General features: G+C 39.1%; 1 protein-coding gene across 2 annotated transcripts in view; it reads right to left on the bottom strand.

Moving 5' to 3' along the window:
* The window catches only part of LOC124267195 (nuclear migration protein unc-83-like), a 131,735-nt gene that overhangs the window by 94,419 nt on the left and 21,538 nt on the right, over positions 1–15,778 (bottom strand). The window lies entirely within an intron of this gene.

Below are 15,778 nucleotides of genomic sequence, written 5' to 3'. Positions count from 1 at the left end.
TTTCATATATGCACCACAACATTGCTAGTCTTGAGTAAACAGGTCAATATACAATAAAACAATACTTTTTCAGATAAATACGTCTGTAAATGATTCTAAGACCGTACACCATTGCCGTGGTGTGTATCTGCTACGTTTTATAAATTATTTCCTACCGTATCGTGCAAATTTTTTATCCATACAATATGCCGATACGGCCCTTATCTGAAGCCCTGTATTGGGTATTTTGAACCCTGCAATATTTGTTGTGCACTAATCCTTATAACGGTAACATACCGCAAAATCATTCAAAATAGCAAATATCTACAACCCATTCTTACATCCTAACTGCTGGGTAGTTTGGAACTATAGGACTAGTACTAATTCTACCACTGGAGCAATGTAAGGAAGGGCTATAGTTACTAGGGGACAGAATATAAAGGCCTTTTCTGGAACATTTACAAACACTGATATGCTTATGATATATATTCATATTAAACCCCAGCTTTTTGCAATACCATAAGGTTTCATCCTTCATTAACTTGTCTGATAAAAAAAATCATTGATGAAAATTTCAAATATGGACATTCTAGTGTCAGTAGACAACTTTATATAGCTGCTTTAAAGACCTCACTATACAGATTAATTATCTTCACCAAATACATTGTACATACAATTTTTGCAAACATATTTGAAACTTATCACAAAAGTTACATCTTCATAAAAGTGCCACAACCACTTGTTGGTCTGTATGCCACCATCATCTGCCTGTGTACATATATCAAACATGACTTTATATAACTGAGACACGAGACAAGTACTCACATATGCCATTATTGGCATGATTGTCAATCTATTTTCATCGAATCAAAAATCTATGTTCAACCATTCCCGTGATACTGCAACTCTTAACTTAAAAGCACTTCCATTAACTGTTTTATACATGGTCTTCACAGGATCCTAGAATAATGTGTACGCCAGTCACACTCCACAGTATGGAAATTGATTTTATGAGTGATATGCTGCATGCTGTTTTGTATGTTTAGCGAAATGAACAGAGATGGACAGGTTTTGCTCTGTTCTGTTACTGCATTGATCTTGATGAAAGAGATACATCATAAGAGTTGTACGTCAGGCTAATTCTTTACTCACTAAAAGTTTATGGTTACCATGGAAACAATTTCACAATACTGAAAATAGACTGGTGACAAGTATTACCGTCATTGTAGTGCTGATAATAACCAATATGACATAATTATATCACGTAAGTTCAGGTTCAACACTTTCTTGCACAGATGTTGCTGCTTCCAGAGCTCTGCCGAGTAGTTTCATCACGAAACAATTTTTTTCTACAAATACTTTCTTGAAGTATGCCATAATTGCATAATGAACAGCTGAAAGATTAAAGAAAACCTTCATACTTTTACAATCTCCACAAAGGTTATCACACAGGAGGCATGAAGGTATGGTAGATGGAACAGGTATGGAAGGGAGCCAGTTCATGTTCTCGGTCTGGGAAACCCTACCCAGTGGCAAATCTGGGGTAATTACACATTGTTGAGATAGGATGGTGGGGTGTCTGGCTATATAGTGCTGCAGCATCATGGGATCTGCTTCAGTTCTCCCAGATCCACAAACATCCTGTATCCCAACTCGCGCAGGTAAAGCTTGAAGGGCAACTGAATCTAAATAACCTCCTCATCAACTGTGTGCTACAGATGAGGTGTCAGTCTACCTGTCATAATAAACATATAAATACAACTATCAGCTCCTACTGGGCAAGCAGAGTGTTATACAGTGTTATCCTACATTGTTGAGGTGGCTGAAGGTGTTCCAGTGTCATAATGATCATAACAAACACGCAGACTGGCTCCTACTGGGCAAGCAGAGTGTTATACAGTGTTATCCTACATTGTTGAGGTGGCAGAAGGTGTTCCAGTGTCATAATGATCATAACAAACACGCAGACTGGCTCCTACTGGGCAAGCAGAGTGTTATACAGTGTTATCCTACATTGTTGAGGTGGCTGAAGGTGTTCCAGTGTCATAATGATCATAACAAACACGCAGACTGGCTCCTACTGGGCAAGCAGAGTGTTATACAGTGTTATCCTACATTGTTGAGGTGGCAGAAGGTGTTCCAGTGTCATAATGATCATAACAAACACGCAGACTGGCTCCTACTGGGCAAGCAGAGTGTTATACAGTGTTATCCTACATTGTTGAGGTGGCAGAAGGTGTTCCAGTGTCATAATGATCATAACAAACACGCAGACTGGCTCCTACTGGGCAAGCAGAGTGTTATACAGTGTTATCCTACATTGTTGAGGTGGCAGAAGGTGTTCCAGTGTCATAATGATCATAACAAACACGCAGACTGGCTCCTACTGGGCAAGCAGAGTGTTATACAGTGTTATCCTACATTGTTGAGGTGGCAGAAGGTGTTCCAGTGTCATAATGATCATAACAAACACGCAGACTGGCTCCTACTGGGCAAGCAGAGTGTTATACAGTGTTATCCTACATTGTTGAGGTGGCTGAAGGTGTTCCAGTGTCATTATGATCATAACAAACACGCAGACTGGCTCCTACTGGGCAAGCAGAGTGTTATACAGTGTTATCCTACATTGTTGAGGTGGCATAAGGTGTTCCAGTGTCATAATGATCATAACAAACATACAGATCAGCTCCTACTGGGCAAGCAGAGTGTTATACAGTGTTATCCTACATTGTTCAGGTGGCAGAAGGTGTTCCAGTGTCATAATGATCATAACAAACACGCAGACTGGCTCCTACTGGGCAAGCAGAGTGTTATACAGTGTTATCCTACATTGTTCAGGTGGCAGAAGGTGTTCCAGTGTCATAATGATCATAAAAAACATACAGATCAGCTCCTACTGGGCAAGCAGAGTGTTATACAGTGTTATCCTACATTGTTGAGGTGGCAGAAGGTGTTCCAATGCCATAATGATCATAACAAACATACAGATCAGCTCCTACTGGGCAAGCAGTGTTATACAGAGTTATCCTACATTGTTGAGGTGACAGAAGGTGTTCCAATGCCATAATGATCATAACAAACATACAGATCAGCTCCTACTGGGCAAGCAGTGTTATACAGTGTTATCCTACATTGTTGAGGTGGCAGAAGGTGTTCCAATGCCATAATGATCATAACAAACATACAGATCAGCTCCTACTGGGCAAGCAGAGTGTTATACAGTGTTATCCTACATTGTTGAGGTGGCAGAAGGTGTTCCAGTGTCATAATGATCATAACAAACATACAGATCAGCTCCTACTGGGCAAGCAGTGTTATACAGAGTTATCCTACATTGTTGAGGTGACAGAAGGTGTTCCAATGCCATAATGATCATAACAAACATACAGATCAGCTCCTACTGGGCAAGCAGTGTTATACAGTGTTATCCTACATTGTTGAGGTGGCAGAAGGTGTTCCAGTGCCATAATGATCATAACAAACATACAGATCAGCTCCTACTGGGCAAGCAGAGTGTTATACAGTGTTATCCTACATTGTTGAGGTGGCAGAAGGTGTTCCAGTGTCATAATGATCATAACAAACATACAGATCAGCTCCTACTGGGCAAGCAGAGTGTTATACAGTGTTATCCTACATTGTTGAGGTGGCAGAAGGTGTTCCAATGCCATAATGATCATAACAAACAATAAGTATTCCTGGTTAAAATTTTGGGGAAACATTGCTATCTCATGTCTCAGGGAAATACTTCAATGCACAGACAAAAAAACTGCTTCAGGTAAAAAACAAGGGAAGTTACTATGACAATGTAAACATAAATGTTGCTAGAAAGGCGATATCAACATTATATTTCATGACATTCGCCTTTCCATGATGATCAGTTTACAGAGTAAACTTATCAAGGAACAGGATGAAAATCCCCCAGGTTGAAGTACTTACTCTTAACTTCGTCTATGAGTTTTAGAGTAGGGCAGTGTATTAACAGACAACGCCATCAGGTTCACAATGCTCAGGCATGACTGAATACATAACTGGATTGCCCAGCAACTGTCCCAAGCTCAGGCTAACCTACTGCTGGTAGTATTTAACAGTGCTGGAATTTGGTTTACCTGGGACGAAGTTCAATATCCTTTCAATGTACATGATACACATGTAGTGAGTGAGTTTTATTTTTACGCTGCTTTTAGCAATATTCCAATAATATCACGTCGGGGGACACCAGATGTAGTACATGTAGCAGATAGTTGTATCTGATTGGGTATATATTGTTAGCTGAATTTATTTTTTCAGCCATGCTTAATCTTATTTAGTGTTATAAATATTTTGTGTGTATGTGATATAATATGACTGACTGACTGAGTTTGGTTTTACAGTAGAGGACGTAACGTGTACGCGAGACGGTCCCCGCTACGCGTACAAGTGACTACCTGAGAGGGGTCACGATTCGCGTGACTGCCTGATCACAGACAGGGAAGTTCTGCATGTCACACAAAAACGCGTCTAAAAGTGTTATTTATGAAAATAATGAAACAAAATTTGCTACAGTCATTAATAGGTGTTCAAGTTATTGATTGACATGAATGAAAACGTGTAAAGAAAACATTAGATAGTCAAATTTTGACAAAAATGTGCAAAATTTAGGCAAAATTTGACAATATTGAACAGCGAATTTCACCTATGTGCATATTTTTCAGAAACTTACATTTAGTATTTTCTGAAAGCTCATTCATCGCAGATTCAAAATATATATGCAGCTTTCGAGGCACACCAACGCACACCCGTTTGTTATTGTGTTGAAACATGTTTACTTTCTTAAAAACTGCGCGAACCGTCTCGCGTAGAAGTGACTGGGAAAGCGAGTCATTAAGGGGAGGTAACTGATGCCTGACTAAATTGCTCTGTCAAAACATCCGTCTTGTGACTTGGACTGTCAGAAGCGTACGTACTATATATGGGGATATTTTTATTGCGTTACAACAAAGAGGATATAATAAATTAATACACATTTACGAATAATTTTTTTTTGTTCATACGGACTATATTATTTGGTGGAAGTATAATCATTGGAATAAGGACTAAGAGAGGTGGTCACTTCTACCAGTGTAAAAACAATGCGCCTGCGTAAGTTTTCAGTTTGCTGTTATATTAGTCGGTTTTTGACGACAATTTTCAACCATGTGCCGATTTCACCGAAACGTGATTTTAATATTTTCTGAAAGCTCGTTCAATGGAGATTTACCTCGTGTAAATAGTTTTTCATGCACACGAACGCACATAGGTGTGCCATCGCGTTGAAACATGTCTACTTTCCTCCCACTGCTCGTCATAGACATAGACAAACATATCGTCCTCGCAGACCCGTTACGCGTACGAGAGACGCCTTGCAGAAGCAAGTGCACGACTGTTTGGGAGAGGGTCATCCGTAGGCGTTGACTACCTGTCGATGGACATATTTCATCCAGTAGCACACAAACGTCTCTAAGTACAATTTATAAAAACCAAAAAATCAAACCCGAACATACGTTGACATCGAGAAGTACATACTTCATTGAGCTTTGACATATATATTTAATATCCCAGACATTTTTTAAGGAAATTATGCTAAGTATAAGAAGAAGTAGTCAGTTTTTGACGACAATTTTGACCTATGTGCCAATTTCACAGAAACATGATTTTAATATTTTCTGAAAGCTTATTCAATGGAGATTTACCCCATGTAAATACTTTTCCATGTACACGAACGCACATAGGTGTGCCATCGCGTTGAAACATGTCTACTTTCCTCCCACTGCTCGTCATAGACAAACAAACTGTCCTCACAGATCCGTTACGCGTACGAGAGACGCCTCTCAGAATCACGAGCAAAAGTAGTCACTTTTTGACGACAATGTTGATCTATGTGCCAATTTCACAGAAATATGATTTTAATATTTTCCGAAAGGTCATTCAATGGAGATTTACCCCATGTAAATACTTTTCCATGTACACGAACGCACATAGGTGTGCCATCGCGTTGAAACATGTCTACTTTCCTCCCACTGCTCGTCATAGACAAACAAACTGTCCTCACAGATCCGTTACGCGTACGAGAGACGCCTCTCAGAATCACGAGCAAAAGTAGCCAGATTTATACGACAATTTTGACCTATGTGCCAATGTCACACAAATAAGATTTTAATATTTTCTGAAAGCTTATTCAATGGAGATTTACCCCATGTAAATACTTTTCCATGTACACGAACGCACATAGGTGTGCCATCGCGTTGAAACATGTCTACCATCCTCCCACTGCTCGTCACAGACAAACAAACCTTCCTCACAGATCCGTTACGCGTACGAGAGACGCCTCTCAGAATCACGAGCAAAAGTAGTCAGTTTTATACGACAATTTTGATCTATGTGCCAATTTCACACAAATATGATTTTAATATTTTCTGAAAGCTTATTCAATGGAGATTTACCCCATGTAAATACTTTTCCATGTACACGAACGCACATAGGTGTGCCATCGCGTTGAAACATGTCTACTTTCCTCCCACTGCTCGTCATAGACAAACAAACTGTCCTCACAGATCCGTTACGCGTACGAGAGACGCCTCTCAGAATCACGAGCAAAAGTAGCCAGTTTTATACGACAATTTTGACCTATGTGCCAATGTCACACAAATAAGATTTTAATATTTTCTGAAAGCTTATTCAATGGAGATTTACCCCATGTAAATACTTTTCCATGTACACGAACGCACATAGGTGTGCCATCGCGTTGAAACATGTCTACCATCCTCCCACTGCTCGTCATAGACAAACAAACTGTCCTCACAGATCCGTTACGCGTACGAGAGACGCCTCTCAGAATCACGAGCAAAAGTAGTCAGTTTTATACGACAATTTTGACCTATGTGCCAATTTCACAGAAATATGATTTTAATATTTTCTGAAAGCTTATTCAATGGAGATTTACCCCATGTAAATACTTTTCCATGTACACGAACGCACATAGGTGTGCCATCGCGTTGAAACATGTCTACCATCCTCCCACTGCTCGTCATAGACAAACAAACTGTCCTCACAGATCCGTTACGCGTACGAGAGACGCCTCTCAGAATCACGAGCAAAAGTAGTCAGTTTTATACGACAATTTGACCTATGTGCCAATTTCACAGAAATATGATTTTAATATTTTCTGAAAGCTTATTCAATGGAGATTTACCCCATGTAAATACTTTTCCATGTACACGAACGCACATAGGTGTGCCATCGCGTTGAAACATGCCTACTTTCCTCCCACTGCTCGTCATAGACAAACTGTCCTCACAGATCCGTTACGCGTACGAGAGACGCCTCTCAGAATCACGAGCAACAGTAGCCAGTTTTATACGACAATTTTGACCTATGTGCCAATTTCACACAAATATGATTTTAATATTTTCTGAAAGCTCCTTCAATGGAGATTTGCCTCGTGTAAGTACTTTTTCAGGTACACGAACGCACATGGGTGTGTCATCGTGTTGAAACATATACATCTGAACTGACAGCTCTTCGCGTACAAGAGAGCAAGCGTATGCAAATAGATCACGTGACACCGGCTGACCCGGTGCGCAATATGCTGGCTCAATCAAGTGATACAACAAGTGGTAAGTAAAAATTCAGTGGACTACATTATCTATTTCCTAATGTTTTATATCATTGTCATCATAAACACATTAAGTATAGAAATACATATAACACAGAAACTAAAAAGCGACATTTAACAGATGTACGTATATGTGCAATGCATCTACCAAAATAAAAGAGAGAATATACGACATTGTAATTGCTATATTGATTACACCCTGCCAACAACACTCAAAAGATTATTTTATGATGTCACCAAAATTATATTTTCTTCTCTCTGTGTTGTACGGGATAGGTGTTTGCATAAGCCCGTGGCTTGTTCACCGATCCTCATTTCTTGTATTCCGAAATAAAATATGTTTAAACTAAAAGAGAGAAAAGCCGATGACAGTGTTCACAAGGACGCACAGCATCTTCAAATACTCTTCGAAGATTAGTCTTCGAAGTACAAGAATAGCTCCTCCTTACCAAAATATAACACTATATATGCAAAACACAATAACAATATCCATAATGTTATAAGTCGTCTATCAGTTGTTTTACAGACAAAATTTTGAGTATGTAATCATATCAAACAATTTTACTCTCCTTTTTTCGCTCATGAATATGTAATCTCTTCAATATTTGAGTGAGTTGCTGACTTAATCATGAGGGTACCGATCATGGCGATGTATCTGACGATGAAGAGATCGTCATCACGTGATCGGTTCAATTGGCAAAAGATGCCATTTCCATGAGCAGATTTTGCCCAGCTCCATGTCAACTGAAGATTTGTCACAACTGAATAAACATGTCTGTGTCCTTTCACAGTTTATCCAAACACAAACACGAAATGGAATAATTTGCAGTTAATTATGTGTTTTTAAGCGATAATAAAATATTACACCACGGACCATAAAAGCACCGTATGCAGGAAATTGCACAATCGCCGTGTCCACCAGACTGTCAGCCGGCTAAGCTGTCTGCAAGCCCATTATATGTATATACCCCGAAATAACGTGCTGTATTGCATCACACCTGTTGCAGGTCTCCAGCCTCCCACCTGTATATTCAGCGATATCCAACTGCAGTCATAAACTATGCCTGACCGCGTTCGGCCTTGTCTTTATTCCGGCTCAATCCTCGCAGGAAAACAGTGTCACGTGTGTGATGGAACGAATTGCGTAATCTAACTGAAATTTAATTGTGTTGCATTCTGTCAAAATATGTGCGAAGACAAATACAAGTAGCCGTACTGAAGAATTTTAAATATGCATTTTCATAATTATACCAAATACATACAAAACATTCAGTGAAGGGTTTATACATTTTCGTTTTTATAACAAATAATGCAATGCTCCCTGGAATAAATATATTTCTTCATTCTGCAGATGACTCCAGGCTGTCCAACCCAACATGCAGGACTGTACCCGGGGTTGGTTGTTTTCCACTGTCCATGCTGGCGTCCAGGAACGAAAACCTTTTCTGTTTCACGCAAATACATAGAATATATGTAAATAAAAAAAAGTATCAAATTTTACCTGAAGTTCATCTGATAACGTGTTTCGTTAGTTTTGTTGTAGAAAACGTATTTATGCATGTGTATATATTTCCGCGTCTGGCCGAAGTTACCTGTATAGGTACAGGGTAAGAGAAACAACATATTCTTACCTTTAATATACTGTAGGGGCTGGGGGAATGGGATAGTATCTTCCAGGATGATGCTTGTTAATAAAATCGCCGACGTCATAATACACATTTCTTTCAAAGATGATGATGATGATAATTCGTAGATTTGATTTAAACAGTATTATATTTCCACAAAGACATGTAATATACATTAAACATTAATAAATTACAAAAAGGAAAAAGGATCAGCAAATGCTTCTCCTAAAATTTGTAGATTTAACGTGAGCTTACTGACATAATGCGACACAAAGTGCCGATTTCTGAATGCATACATTAGGTACAACTTACTTATGTGCATCATCATTGTCAACTAATCATTTTCCGCGGGCATAGGGTGGTTATCAGGCCCTGGACCGTGTTTGCAGAAAACATCCTCAATTTGCAATAAGCAAACCCGTGATCAGTGAGCCGTTTCAGCGGCTCTCCAGAACCCATAAACAATTAGCGTCTAATTAGTTTGTTTTCTTCATAACTTCTCTGTGTCATTTTACAAACTGATGTATTAACAACAGAAAAGTGTTATAGACGCATCCCATATCACATCGTATATTCACGGTTCTAAAAAAAAATATCCATTTTTGAAACTTTGCTTTTAAGGGGTTTTAGCAACGTTCTCATTTGGTTGAAACAGTTTGCATAATATTCCATAAATGCTTCTGAAAATGTTATGTTTATCTGTTTGCGATATATCACAAACAAATAATAGTAATTAAAATACACCTGCCGTGTATATGCCGTATATATGTGAACCGTCAATACGATCGATATCGGTTCCAATGACACGGGCCAGGTTTACAAGTCTGTTTTCTATAATCGTCTTGAAAATGAAATAATGCACGCTGATACCAGTGAAGATATTCACAAAGATATGTATCATAGCCTTAATTCACACGTTAAAAAAAACGTTTTGGGATGTGTTTACAAAATCCATGTGCATGCCGATGAAACTGGGCGCTTCCGATAACACCTCACACATGAGGGCTTCAGGCTCCATTTGATTGGCTGAAACAGTGTCGCGCACGTTTGCAGGGTATTCTGTAAAACAGCATACACGGCTAATGCGAGCACAAGCTGACATGTATTCTCAGAGATCCAATATCGACACGTCAACAGCATGAGCTGTCGTCAAAAGTCAAAGAAACGGCGCTGCATTTTGATTTAACACTAACTTTGATTAGCACGAGATGTCAACTAAAACTGACAGTGACTTCATTTCGGATTCAGTTTCCGAATACACCATTGAGTCTCTTACACGCTGTAACAAGCAAAGACAACTTTTACGTTAGTATTGAATTGATAGGTTACTTTTACGATTACAAATACGTGAAATTTTGTGAGGTGAACAGGTAAGATTTCGTAGCTGTGTAATGCCGGAATCAAGACACTATGTACAGTTCGGGTAGCCGAGACATGCATCATGGGACCCCTCCATTAACGCGACAGGTAATGTTATCGGTATTGGGATTATGAACGCTTATTGACATTTGGCATTTTATATATATTTTCGGTTGACTGATGTTTTATCTTCAATTCTGTCGCACATAGTCGCAACTCGTTCAACACGATCACAATATACAAACCATTGTCAAACGTTTACTTAGGACAATCTAAACTAGTTTAAATATTAAAAACTATTTAGGAATTGAGATCAGTAATATCATTTTAACCAAAACATCTGAGACTTCTATTCATTTGGATACACGATAACAATAATTCATTCCGCTTTTTAAGAAGCGAGCCGTGTGCTGTATTTGCAGGTGAAGGTACACAATACGTCACTTCCGGAAAATATGCAAATGACTTTATAGTTGTTTGCAGGATTACTCTTGACGAAGTAAGTTTTGATTCATGCAAGATGCAATGGCGGTAGAGGTTATATTAGTTTCAAAATGTTCCAGAACTTACTGCAAAGATGAATACTTTAACATTTCTAAAATTAGCCATGACATCCACTAAAATAAATCACTTTTTCAAATACGATTAATTATTTTTACGTAACTTGCATATGTAAACAACAGACCCTGGGCGTGGTGTTTCTTTCCGAGAAACCTGTTTATTCACGACTGTCAAGTAACCACCACGCTTGGTGATTTTACGGGACGCTTTAATCACCCCGCACCGTGTTCGCACCCAATCCAGTTGGTTCCACGGTGATTGAATTAATTAGGGTCAAGCGCTTCAGTTAGTACCGCGGAGCGCACCCGTCTCGCGTACACGAGACGATAGGCCGTCTTTTGTTAACTGAACTAAAAGGCCATTCACTGTAAGATTGACATTTAGTCCCAGAAATTATGCTCTTTAAAAATATATTTATCTACCTAACAAATCCAAATGGAGCCCAGGACAATCCTTAATTCCTATAGCTTAGGCAACAGGGACTTGTCAAATCATCTAGGCTTGAGTAGGACTCCTGTTTGATATATCCTCCAGGGTCTGGGAGACCGACCAATCCACTGTCCACAGATAGCCAGCAACACAGGGATGATACAGAACAGAGCTACAACTACCTAGTAACCAAGCCACCAATCAGAGACCAGCTAGTGACTACAGTAGACTAACGCTTAGTGCCTGAAAAAATATAATTTTGATAGTAACAAATAAACCCATTCAAATTGAAAAGGAGCCCCAGTGAGTTGGCAGATTCAGGCTGACCGGAGCCTGAGCCTGAACCTGAGGAAATCTAGACTTGCTTCATTTAGGGCTTTAGCATTGCGGGAAGGGCTAGGCAGTAGGGAAAATAATGTGGTTCGGGACTGTGAGACAGACTATGACTACAGGTCTGTGGTATGTTTGTGAATCAGAACTACAGTGTCAAGTCTCTCAGATGACAGAAATGAGAAGTCGTCACTTCAAGAACATGAGGGCATAAATCACACTGATACTTTAGACACTTAAACAGATACTGTGGCCTAACGAAAAAGTTCAACTGAACAATCATGGAGACACTCAAAGAACACATGGAGGCCACAGCCATAATTAACATGGGGCCAAATTTGGGAGTAGAAGATGTAATTGTGGACAAAGATGGACTTCTTTGAAAAGATTACGTAACAACACTGTAGTCGGAACTTCATCCTATGAGCTGCTGGGGCATTGTAACTATACAATACCCTTTCACACCCCACCGACTACCAAGACCCTCCCACACCAGTGGTGGCAGTGGGCAGGGTGGGAAAACTTAGAGTGGATATACCACCATAGGTAACACTTACAATATGCTATAATCATTGACCATGCTTCAGTAGGTACATCTCCTAGCACAGTAGGAGCCCCAATTGTCAATGGAATACATGTTCAACTACCATCAAACAGCTTTATGATCCTCACCTCAAGTAGATTATTCAATGGGAAAGTATGTGAAATATACTTTAAATCATGACTACCCTATCATATTGATCACCATCATTCACTCCAAGGGAAAGGATTTGACATATGGCTTAAACATATTTTCATTCATGAAAATGAATTGGGATTAGTGACTGACTGACTGAGTTTGGTTTTACGCTGCTTTTAGCAATATTCCAGCAACATCACGGCGGGGGACACCAGAAATGGGCTTCAAACATTGTTCCCATGTGGGGATTCAAACCCGGGTCTTCGGCGAGACGAGCCAACGCTTTAACCACTAGGCTACCCCACCGCCCCTGGGATTGGTGAACATGCTTGACAGCTTACATTAACAATTTGACATATGTATCAAAGGAGATTTCCACAAGCTTTTTAAGCAAAATAACAGACGTATTGGCAGCCCTTAACATAGTAAAGAAAAATATGAATATGTTTGCCTACAAGACATAAATCCCTTATAACAGGTTTCCCATGTGTAGTGAATGCACCAATATCAAAGGTCAGATATGCACATACTTATCATGACAGATCTCCCGGTGATTTACATAGAGATGGGGTTGGAAGTAGTTTTATATGTACTTTAGAATAGCCATACACCTTTGTAAAATCACTCAGCGCTCAACCTGACAAGCATGAGTTAGTCTGCTGTGCTACGAACATAAGGAAGAGGCCATTCACACACATAGGAGCTGTGAGTAATACTGTGTCAAAACACACAGGTGAAGATATACACTTAAATGTTCCAACTTCACAAAAGGTTTTGTGACTCAAAGCTATTTTCAGTGGGGTATGAGAGCATTTATCTGTAGGTTTTATGTCGTGTCAATAGGCCTTATAATTTACACGACACCTGTATAATTATGACTGTTATTTATCCCTTTCCCAGGCTGGGAAACATCTTATGACTGAGATCTGCCTGAGGGGTAGAAGGTGTTGGGTGGGTTCTGCTGGTAGTGTCACATGCACATATACTATGTCCTACAATGCTTAATGGAAACAGGAACACAGCAAGTATAGAAGAAAAATATAATAATATTCCAAAAGGTTAGAAACATTAACATAATAACAGAATTTCGAATTTCCATTATCACTAATTATGGACATATATGAACAAAAAAAATACCAGAAACATTTCACAGGTTGGCCATATCATATTTCTGAATGGGCAGTTACCATGGTTACCATTAAACGATGTTAATAACCATTTCATCATTACCAGAACTACACAGAGGCCATGGCTTTAGCTACTGCATATTGACAACACAATGATATTCCTGATTTATATTTCAAGCTCAAATTAGTATCTGTGAATTGTGAAAACTTCACTGAAACAACTACCACAACCTCTGTAACAACAGGGGTGGAAATAACCCATTGCCCGATGCCCCAGTCCAGTGGGTTTTTTCTGTCGGGCTAGCGAATTTGTATGTCACGCAATATTCCAGCAATATTATGGCAGGAGACACTAGAAGTAGGCTTCACACATTGTGCCCATGTGGGGAATCAAACCCGGATCTTCAGCGTGACGAGAGAACACCATAACCACTTGATTACCCCACTGCCCCTGATACATCAGTAATTTTTTCTATTGTGTAATTCAATCCCAGATCAGTCGCTTTTTGTATAGTTCGCAACTAGAATAGAGCATCCTGTCAATGGAAATGCTAACAACAGCAATGATCAACGAGCATCCAAATGCCATGCTTCCGCAGTGTAGGAGACACAAATGGAAATATAATTAAAGGGTTTTCAATTGGACAAATATAAGATTGTATTATTCACGACCTGTGCAGAGATTATTGATCCTCGTTTTGTTGACTATTTCCATATTGAGTGCTGAATTGCATGTTTAATATCAGCCTGACAACACTGTCAATCAATGATCTAAAAAACCGAATTAAATACACAATGGCTGGATGTGCTCAAAAGACAAAATCTGATATAAATTAAAATCAAATTACCTGGTATTTTTAAGATAGATAACTAAAACATTTTATCAGTGGTTACCTGACACACAAGGAAGATATACAATTACAGAACCAGGACATAAAAACAAAACAGGGTTTTACTGAATGATGTCATGTAAGGTGTGTTGATCGAAGTTGGATGAACTTCTTGGATGCTATGTTTTCCTCTATTTTCCATTGTAATTCCAAATATTAAGATAACCATAGATGAGTTCGTTTCTTCCATTCATTCAGTTATAGACTCAATGGTTCCCTGGATTGGCAAACAGTACATTCAATAATTTGGACCCATCATATAATATTTACTGGAACATGGCATAAAATACATATACATTTGTATATTACTGGCAGTTACCAATAAATGAAAACACTGTAAGTGGTAGGCTTTTCTAAAATCATATACCAAAGAAATGTGTAAATGAAAATAGTGGCAAACATTTTACAGTGGCTCCCATCATTCAATATGTTAAAATACACAGAAAAGTATATACATTAATGAACTTTTATGATAACATCTATTAACATATTTTCTTTTTCGATACAATACACAAATCCAAACATTGTATCCATGGATAGATTTATTGTTCATGACAATCACAGTATTATCATTTGTTCAGACTCTTATTTACACACCACTGTCACATAGCTGAGAAACTGCTGAGTTTGGCGCTAAACAACAAACAATATAAGATTTCCAGTATAATTATGTAACACCTTGTGTTTGTTGTGCCAGAGACCATATACCGGTATATGGTCTCTGGTTGTGCCACGCCCACAAGTTAATGGTAAACACACTGAACCTCTGTTTTAAACTTTATAATTCCATGTCAACATGTGATATGTTTCAATACCGCCTTGCTCTGGAACCACACCGAGGGCTTGATTTCAGTCTCGTTGGTTGCTGCCGTCTGGCAGTCTCACTCTCAGACTTCCAGGCTTGGCTTATCACATCTCTGATATTTGGCAGCCAGCACGAAAAAAATATATCATTGGCATTCCGAGTATCCCATACTAAGCACTTCCAGAGTATCAGGCCATGGCAGTCCGAAATGCACGTGTAAGGAAACATATTCCTCAAGCCGAGAAACGCATTTCAACATACAAACCACTTGTTCCTGTTACGGAGCGCAATGGCCTATGTGCAGTAATTTCAAACCAAAATATTCTGGGTCTACATCGGGAGCTTTTCAAAGGGGTTAACG

This window comes from Haliotis rubra, unplaced genomic scaffold, assembly GCF_003918875.1.
Source record: "Haliotis rubra isolate DU_JTF1 unplaced genomic scaffold, ASM391887v1 Scf13, whole genome shotgun sequence".
Taxonomy (NCBI): Eukaryota; Metazoa; Mollusca; class Gastropoda; order Lepetellida; family Haliotidae; genus Haliotis; species Haliotis rubra.
Note: the sequence above shows the minus strand (reverse complement) of the source record. Positions and strands in the feature narration are given on the sequence as shown.